We start from the raw sequence: 8057 nt of genomic DNA on the forward strand, positions 1-8057 counted from the left end.
TTTTTTTGATGACTTCAAATGATTTTGGAATAATGAAAGATACATACACAAACTGATACATTGAACTTTACACAAAAACAGAAAAAATACATTACATGCCATTTTTAGCAAGAGGTAGCCCTTTTCGATGCACCCGGTCAAATTCAATGGTTGCTTTTCTTAACGTATCCTCCAACTTCTATCCCAGCCAACCAAAGAACAAGCTAGTCAAGTCTCATTCAGTATTCTGGATGATTGGCAGCCTACTTAACCTATGAAACGCCGAAGCTATACACGCTTGGTTGATTGTGCATGTGCAAATTTTCTATATCACATGTGAATTGCGCTAGAATCAGGGGTGCCTCATCATCTAGACTAAGAATCCTAAGATATCATACATGCACAGGTATCACAATTCAAGGTAAATGAGCTCCATTTTTCATTTTTCATTTTTCATTCATTTCATTTTTTATTTTTTTAAGATGTTATCTATTCACAAGATTCAAACATACCAAATCGCTACAAAGTTCATGTGATATCTACTTGTACCCCCAAACCTATGTTAAACAGTGTCCTCAATGTTTATAAGGATTCTCAAAGTTATAACATGCCATGAAGTTCATGAAGAGAAAGAAGAGGTTAGAGAGTACCAGATCCAAAAAGTGTTGCCAAACCAGATAGTTGAGCAGCAAGGTAGATATCACAAAAAAAACAGAGATTATATACAGCAAAAACTAGCCTATCAAACTGAAACCAAAAGAAAGCAAAAGACAGAAAATGGAATTCTAAACCTGGTATCTGCAAGATCAGTTGGTATGTACAAGGGGTGAACCATTTCAGTCCACATAGATGGGATCCGCAAGATCAGTTGTTTCAATTTCAGGTGGAATTGGTTCAAGGAACGTCTTCAGTCTCTGCCCATTGACCTTGAAGACGTTCTTAGTTGCTACGTCTTCGAGTTCTACTACCCCATGAGGGAATACTGTTCGCACCAAGAACGGGCCTGTCCATCTAGAACGCAATTTACCTGGAAAAAGATGCAAACGTGAGTTGTACAATAAAACTTTCTGTCCAGGCGTGAATGACTTGCGCAAAATGTGCTTGTCATGGAACACTTTCATTCTATCTTTGTACATTTTTGCATTGTCGTAAGCATCATTCCACATTTCTTCTAACTCGTTGAGTTGGAGTTTCCGTTAGGTACCTGCCTTATCAAGAGAAAAGTTAAGTTTCTTAACTGCCCAATATGCTCGATGTTCTAGTTCAACAGGTAAATGACAAGGTTTGCCATACACAAGTCTATACGGAGACATGCCAATAGGTAAAGCATCATTCAATCTTAATGACCAATCTTTTCTAGACGGGTTAACCGTCTTTTCAAGAATATGCTTAATCTCCCTATTAGAAACCTCTACCTGGTCACTGGTTTGTGGATGGTATGGGGTTGCGACTTTATGAGTTATGCCATACTTGCGTACTAATGACTCAAAATATCTATTGCAAAAATGTGAACCGCCATCACTAATTATAGCTCTAGGTGTGCCAAAACGAGAAAATATGTTTTCTTTTAAGAAGGACATAATCACCCTATGGTCATTTGTTTTGGTCGCAATTGCTTCTACCTACTTAGAAACATAATCAACAGCAACAAGGATGTATAGCTTACCTTCAGAATTGGGAAACGGACCCATGAAGTCAATTCCCACACATCGAACATTTCAACAATCAAAATAGGGTTAAATGGCATCATGTTTCTCTTCGGAATACTTCCTGGTTTCTGACAACGTTCACAAGCAATACAATAAGCATGACAGTCTTTGAACAATGATGGCCAATAAAACCCACTCTGCAAGACTTTTGCCACAGTTTTATTGGCACTGAAATGGCCTCCACATGCTTGGTCATGACATAAAGATATCACATCTTTATGTTCACTGTTGGGGACACATCTCCTAATGAGTTGGTCAGGGCAATACTTAAACAGGTATGGGTCATCCCAAAAGAAGTATTTAACTTCAGCCAAGAACTTAGAACGGTCTTGTCTTGACCAATGCAAAGGCGTCTTTCCCGTGGAAAGATAGTTCACAATGTCAGCAAACCAAGGAGACTCAGACACAAGCATCAACTGTTCATCAGGAAAAAACTCTCTAATAAGAAAGGAATCATCAAAAGACTCAACTTTTAATCTAGACAAGTGATCAGCAACCACATTTTCAGAACCTTTCTTATCTCGAATTTCGAGATCAAATCCCTGCAATAACAGTATCCATCGGATGAGACGAGCTTTAGCATCCTTCTTAGAAAGAAGGAATTTCATAGCAGCATGATCAGTGTATATGATGACCTTAGAACCTATCAAGTATGACCTAAACTTGTCTAATGAAAAAACAACAGCAAGCAATTCCTTCTCAGTAGTTGAGTAGTTAAGTTGAGCATCATTAAGAGTCTTTCTAGCATAGTATATCACATATGGAAGTCTATCGACGCGCTGTCCTAAAACAGCACCAACGGCAAAATCAAACGTGTCACACATTATTTCAAATGGAAATTTCCAGTCAGGTGGTCGGACTATAGGGGCTGAAATTAGAAGAGTTTTGAGTTCTTCCCATGCACGCACACAAGCATCATCAAACACAAAAGCAACATCTTTACCAAATAGATTACACAGTGACCTTGAGATCTTACTGAAATCTTTAATGAATCTACGGTAGAAACCAGCATGGCCTAAAAATGATCTAACCTCCCTCACGGAGCGAGGTTGCGTCAAGTGTTGAATAAGGTCAACTTTAGCTTTATCTACTTCAATGCCTTTTTCAGAGATGATATGTCCTAAAACAATGCCTGACTGAACCATAAAATGACACTTTTCCCAGTTCAGAACCATATTTTTTTCTTTACATCTAATCAGCACAAGAGTGAGATGGTTCAAACATTCATCAAAAGAAGATCCAAACACAGAGAAATCACCCATAAAGATCTCAAGGAAATTATCTATCATGTCAGAAAAAAATGTTCATCATACAACGTTGAAATGTGGCGGGTGCATTACACAACCCAAAGGGGATGCGACGATAAGCAAATGTACCATAAGGACATGTAAATGTAGTCTTTTCCTGGTCCTCGGGTGCTATGTGAATCTGGTTGTAACCAGAATAGCCGTCTAAGAAACATTAATGACTATGTCCAGATAACCTTTCTAACATTTGATCTATGAAAGGGAGAGGGAAGTGATCTTTCCTTGTAACTGCATTCAACTTCCTATAATCAATGCAAACTCGCCACCCCGTGGTTACCCGAGTAGGAACTAACTCATCTTTATCGTTTTGAACTACAGTAACTCCTGATTTTTTCGGCACAACCTGAATGGGACTAACCCATTTGCTATCTGAAATTGGGTATATGATACCCGCATCAAGAAGCTTAAGGATCTCACCCCTAACAACTTATTTCATGTTGGGATTAAGTCGCCTCTGCATCTCCCTAGATGTTTTAGCATTATCTTCAAGATTTATGTGATGCATACAAACTGTGGGACTAATACCCTTGATATCTGAGATTGTCCATCCTAGTGCTTCTTTATGCTCCTTAAGCACTTTTAAAAGCTTACTTTCTTGTTCTATATCTAAGGAAGATGAAATGATTACATGCAAAGTATTAAAAGATCCCAAAAATGCATATTTAAGAGTATCAGGCAATGTTTTCAGTTCAAGCTTTGGTGGCTCAACAAGAGACGGGACAGACTTAGATTCCGAGAGTGGAAGTGGTTCCACTCTAGCTTTCTATTTAGTAGTGTCCATGAGAGGTGCATATTCAAGCAAAGAATTGATTTCACTTATGTACTCATCATCAAACAAATCCAAGTTAAAAATTTTCAAACAAGCATGTAAAGGATCAACAGACATGGTACTAGACAACGAACCCTGAATCTAACTCTCAATCATGTTGATTTCATGCACACTATCATCATCATCAAGATCTAGATGTTGTTGGCTAGCATTAAAAACATTCAACTCCACAGTCATGTTACCAAATGACAACTTCAACACTCCATTACGATAATTAATAATTGCATTGGACGTCGCCAAGAAGGAACGTCCTAAAATGACAGGAATGTGATAATCTGGGTTCTGCACAGGCTGAGTATCTAATACAATGAAGTCCACAGGAAAATAAAACTTATCAACCTTAATCAAAACATCTTCTACGACACCACGAGGAATTTTTACGGATCTGTCCACCAATTACAGAGTTATAGGTGTTGATTTTAACTCTCCAAGACCTAACTGCACATATACCGAATATGGCAGTAGGTTCACACTTGCCCCTAAGTCCAATAACGCCTTATTGACCGTATGGTCACCTATCATGCATGTGATTGTGGGACAACCCGGGTCTCTAAACTTATGTGGAGTCTTTTTTTGAACAATAAAACTTACATGTTCAGCCAGAAAGGCACGCTTGTGCACATTAAGCTTTCGCTTTTGTGTGCACATATCTTTCAGGAACTTAGCATAAGCAGGGATCTGCTTGATTGCTTCGAGAAATGGAATGTTAATATTGACTCGCCTGAACAATTCCAATATCTCGTTATACTGTGTTCCTTTCTTTTGTTTCTCTAACCTTTGAGGAAAAGGAGCTACAGGCAGATTTGATGGCACGGAAACATTAACATCAGCAGATTTTTTAGATCTAGGGACATGCTCAGATTCATTTTCAACAACTGGTGTATCATACGATGTTGTATGCAATTGTGACTTAGACACAGACTTACTTTTTTTAGGCATGCTTACATTGTTATCAACTACTTTACCACTACGAAGAGTAGTAACAGCATGTGCAGTCTCATTACAAGTAGACGTACTTGCCTGAAATGTGCCTTTTGGGTTTGTTCAGGCTGACTTGGAAACTTACCCTTTTACCTGTCATTAAGCGCATCACAGATCTGACCTATCTTAAGTTCTAGACTTGTAAAACGTTGGTCAGTGATCTTCTGATTTTGCAAAAGATTTTGGGTCAACAAACCGACACTTTCTTCAATGCTTGATAATTTCTTTTCATAAGGATGTTGTGTGTACGATTGTACCTGGGGGTTTCTAGGATTGTGTGTTTCCTGATGCACCCCCTTGTACAGGGCCTTTGGACCATGAAAATTTAGGGTGGTTCCTCCACCCTGGGTTGTAGGTCTGTAAATAAGGGTTATGTTCTCGCTTTTGATACAAAACATGGGACTGTTCAAGTCTAGATTTCTGAAATGCAAGTATTTCTGGGCAACTGTCCACTAGATGGTCAAAACTATTACATGCAGCACAAATAGACATTTCGACATGGTCACGAAGAGTAGTGGCAGAAGGTTTCACATTCTTCTGCAGCTCTAACGCTTCTACTCTCCTTGCCAACGATGCGATTTTCTCATTCCCCTCAAAGTCGGACTCAATCCTATGAACATTAGCTACAGAGTCAGTCTTTTTAGGTTCACGAATGGACTCCCACTGCTGAGTCTGTTCAGAAACTTCGATTAGGAAAGTCCAAGACTCATCAACACTTTTGTCAATAAATAGGTCGTTGCACATTGACTCAACTGTTGTTCGGGTGGAAACATCTAGATGTTCATACAAAATTTGCACAAGTCTCCATTTTTCGAAACCATGGTGAGGACACTGAAGCAGTAATTCATTAAACCTTTCCAAATACTTGGCTAAAGTTTCACCCTCTAATTGCGCAAAGCTATTCAAACTTTGACGAATGGTCGCAGTCTTGTGATTTGGGAAGAACTTTTTGAAAAATTCTTTCGTAAGATCATCCTATGTCCTAATTGACTGTGGTTGCAGGGCATATAGCCAAGACTTAAATAGAAAGGAAATAATCTCAATTTCAGGGACTCTTCCAGCATTTGATTGAAATGCAGAGTCCCACAAATCTCTTCAAACTCTCTCACATGGTGGTAGGGGTTTTCAGCATCAACCCCTCGAAACACAGGGAGCATATGTATCGTGCTCGCCTTTAACTCAAAATGACCAGCAGTTTCTGGTAGAACAATACAAGAGGGTTGGATTGCCCTCGTGGGGTACATGTAATCTTTGAGACTACGGGGTTGGACTAACTCTTCACCCATTGTCTCAGGTTGGTCAGGTCTTTCTTCGACAGACACAGGAATTTCAACTACGTCATCTCGCTGAATTCTAACTAGACGATAGAGCACTGCTCGGTCAAACTCGCATGCGTTGCTATCTCAAGCATGTTTGTCAATGTTAGTGATCAAAACTATAAGTCTTGATTTCTAGTCTCTTATAGCTAAGTCTCGGACTAGGATAGTAAGTGTAGTTAAGCTCAAGGACTTCATGGCGATTCATCATACAAGTAGAAGATCTACTCAAGGAACCGGTGGAACTTCTCGTCAAAAAGGTATGTGGAGACTTGAACTTAGCTGTCACTCAAAAGTCTATCTATTCTATCTCCTACTCTTTGAGACAAAAGTCGTATGCTATATATATAGAGACTTGATCATACACATTTGGTATTTCGAGCCGAGTATACCTCGCCTATCTATATCTCGAAATATGTGTTGGTAAGTTTTTCGCTTCGACCAAGTTTATCTTTACCTAGTGACGAAAGTCATGAATGTTTCAATCACTTTGAAAATTGCTTTGACGAGAAATAGTGTGACAACTATATAACGTCCTCTAAGAATGTTTCAATGATTGGAATGAGAGTTTAGATTACATAACCAATGGATTCCTTGAACCGAAGTTTTCGAACTTTGTTGATCAAGAGAACCGGAAGAATGGCGAGTGCCAAGTCCGCGAACTGCCGAAGTTCTCAAACCCGAGAATTTCTGCTGGAGTTGACAAACTTCTTGCATGAGCCAAGTCCGCGAACCCAGTCCGCGAACCACCGTAGTTCTCAAACCCGAGAATTTCTGCTGGAGTTTGTAAACTCTATCCGGTGTCTTAAGTCCGCGAACCTAGTTTGCGAACTTGAGAAGGTTATATATCTAAAGATGATTTCTGAACTTAATCTTAAAACACAAAGGAATGCATTTGCAAACCGTGTCTATTAAAGTTCATGAACCGATTCGAGTGAATCAAATCATCTTTGCTTCAATTGTGTCTTGTGTAGTTACATAAGATTTCCTTGCAATTGAAGAACTTTCTTAACTAGTTTATTTGAGTCAATTGAACTAGTTATGGTGAAGAAGAACATGGTTGGTATGAAACGCTCATATGGTTAACCTCTTTGGGTAGACTATTGTTGAACCAACAATGTACACGTTTGGGTGCGGTTAAAAAACCTAGAAGCGTACAGTCATTTGTGTATGACAAGCTAAGTTTTCGATCTAACGGTTGAGAAATATTAGCTTGAATCTAAATTAGGTTTTCATCTAAAACCCTGATTTGAAAGGCTATATAAAGGAGACATCTAGTATTGTGCAAAACTAATCCCCACACTTTACATGTGATACTAATTTGCGTGCTAGAGTCGTTTCTCCTTTAACCTTAGATTTTCTTCTTTTAAAACCGGGTTAACGACTTAAAGACTTCATTGGGATTGTGAAGCCACACCGATACTACTTTTATCGTAGTTGTGTGATCTGATCTTGCATCTTCTATCGTAATAGTACAATCATATTTATTGGCTAGATATCGTGAGAGTTCTCTGATAGGCAAGATATAAAAAGTAATCACAAACACCTTCGTCTCATTTTTTGTGAGACAGATTTGTTTATTGTTAAAGCCTGCGATTTTGGGTCGTAGCAACTCTTAGTTGTGGGTGAGATAAGCTAAGGGAATCAAGTGTGCAGTATCCTGCTGGGATCAGAGGCGCAGGGAGTACAACTGTATCTTGGATCAGTGGGAGACTGATTGGGGTTCAACTATAGTCCAGTCCGAAGTTAGCTTGGAGTAGGCTAGTGTCTGTAGCAGCTTAATACAGTGTGTATTCAATCTGGACTAGGTCCCGGGGTTTTTCTGCATTTGCTGTTTCCTCGTTAACAAAATCTCTGGTGTCTGTGTTATTTCTATTTCCGCATTATATTTTTTTTATATAATTGAAATAATACAGGTTGTGCGTTTGAATCAATC

Source organism: Papaver somniferum, chromosome 9 (genome assembly GCF_003573695.1).
Source record: "Papaver somniferum cultivar HN1 chromosome 9, ASM357369v1, whole genome shotgun sequence".
Lineage (NCBI taxonomy): Eukaryota > Viridiplantae > Streptophyta > Magnoliopsida > Ranunculales > Papaveraceae > Papaver > Papaver somniferum.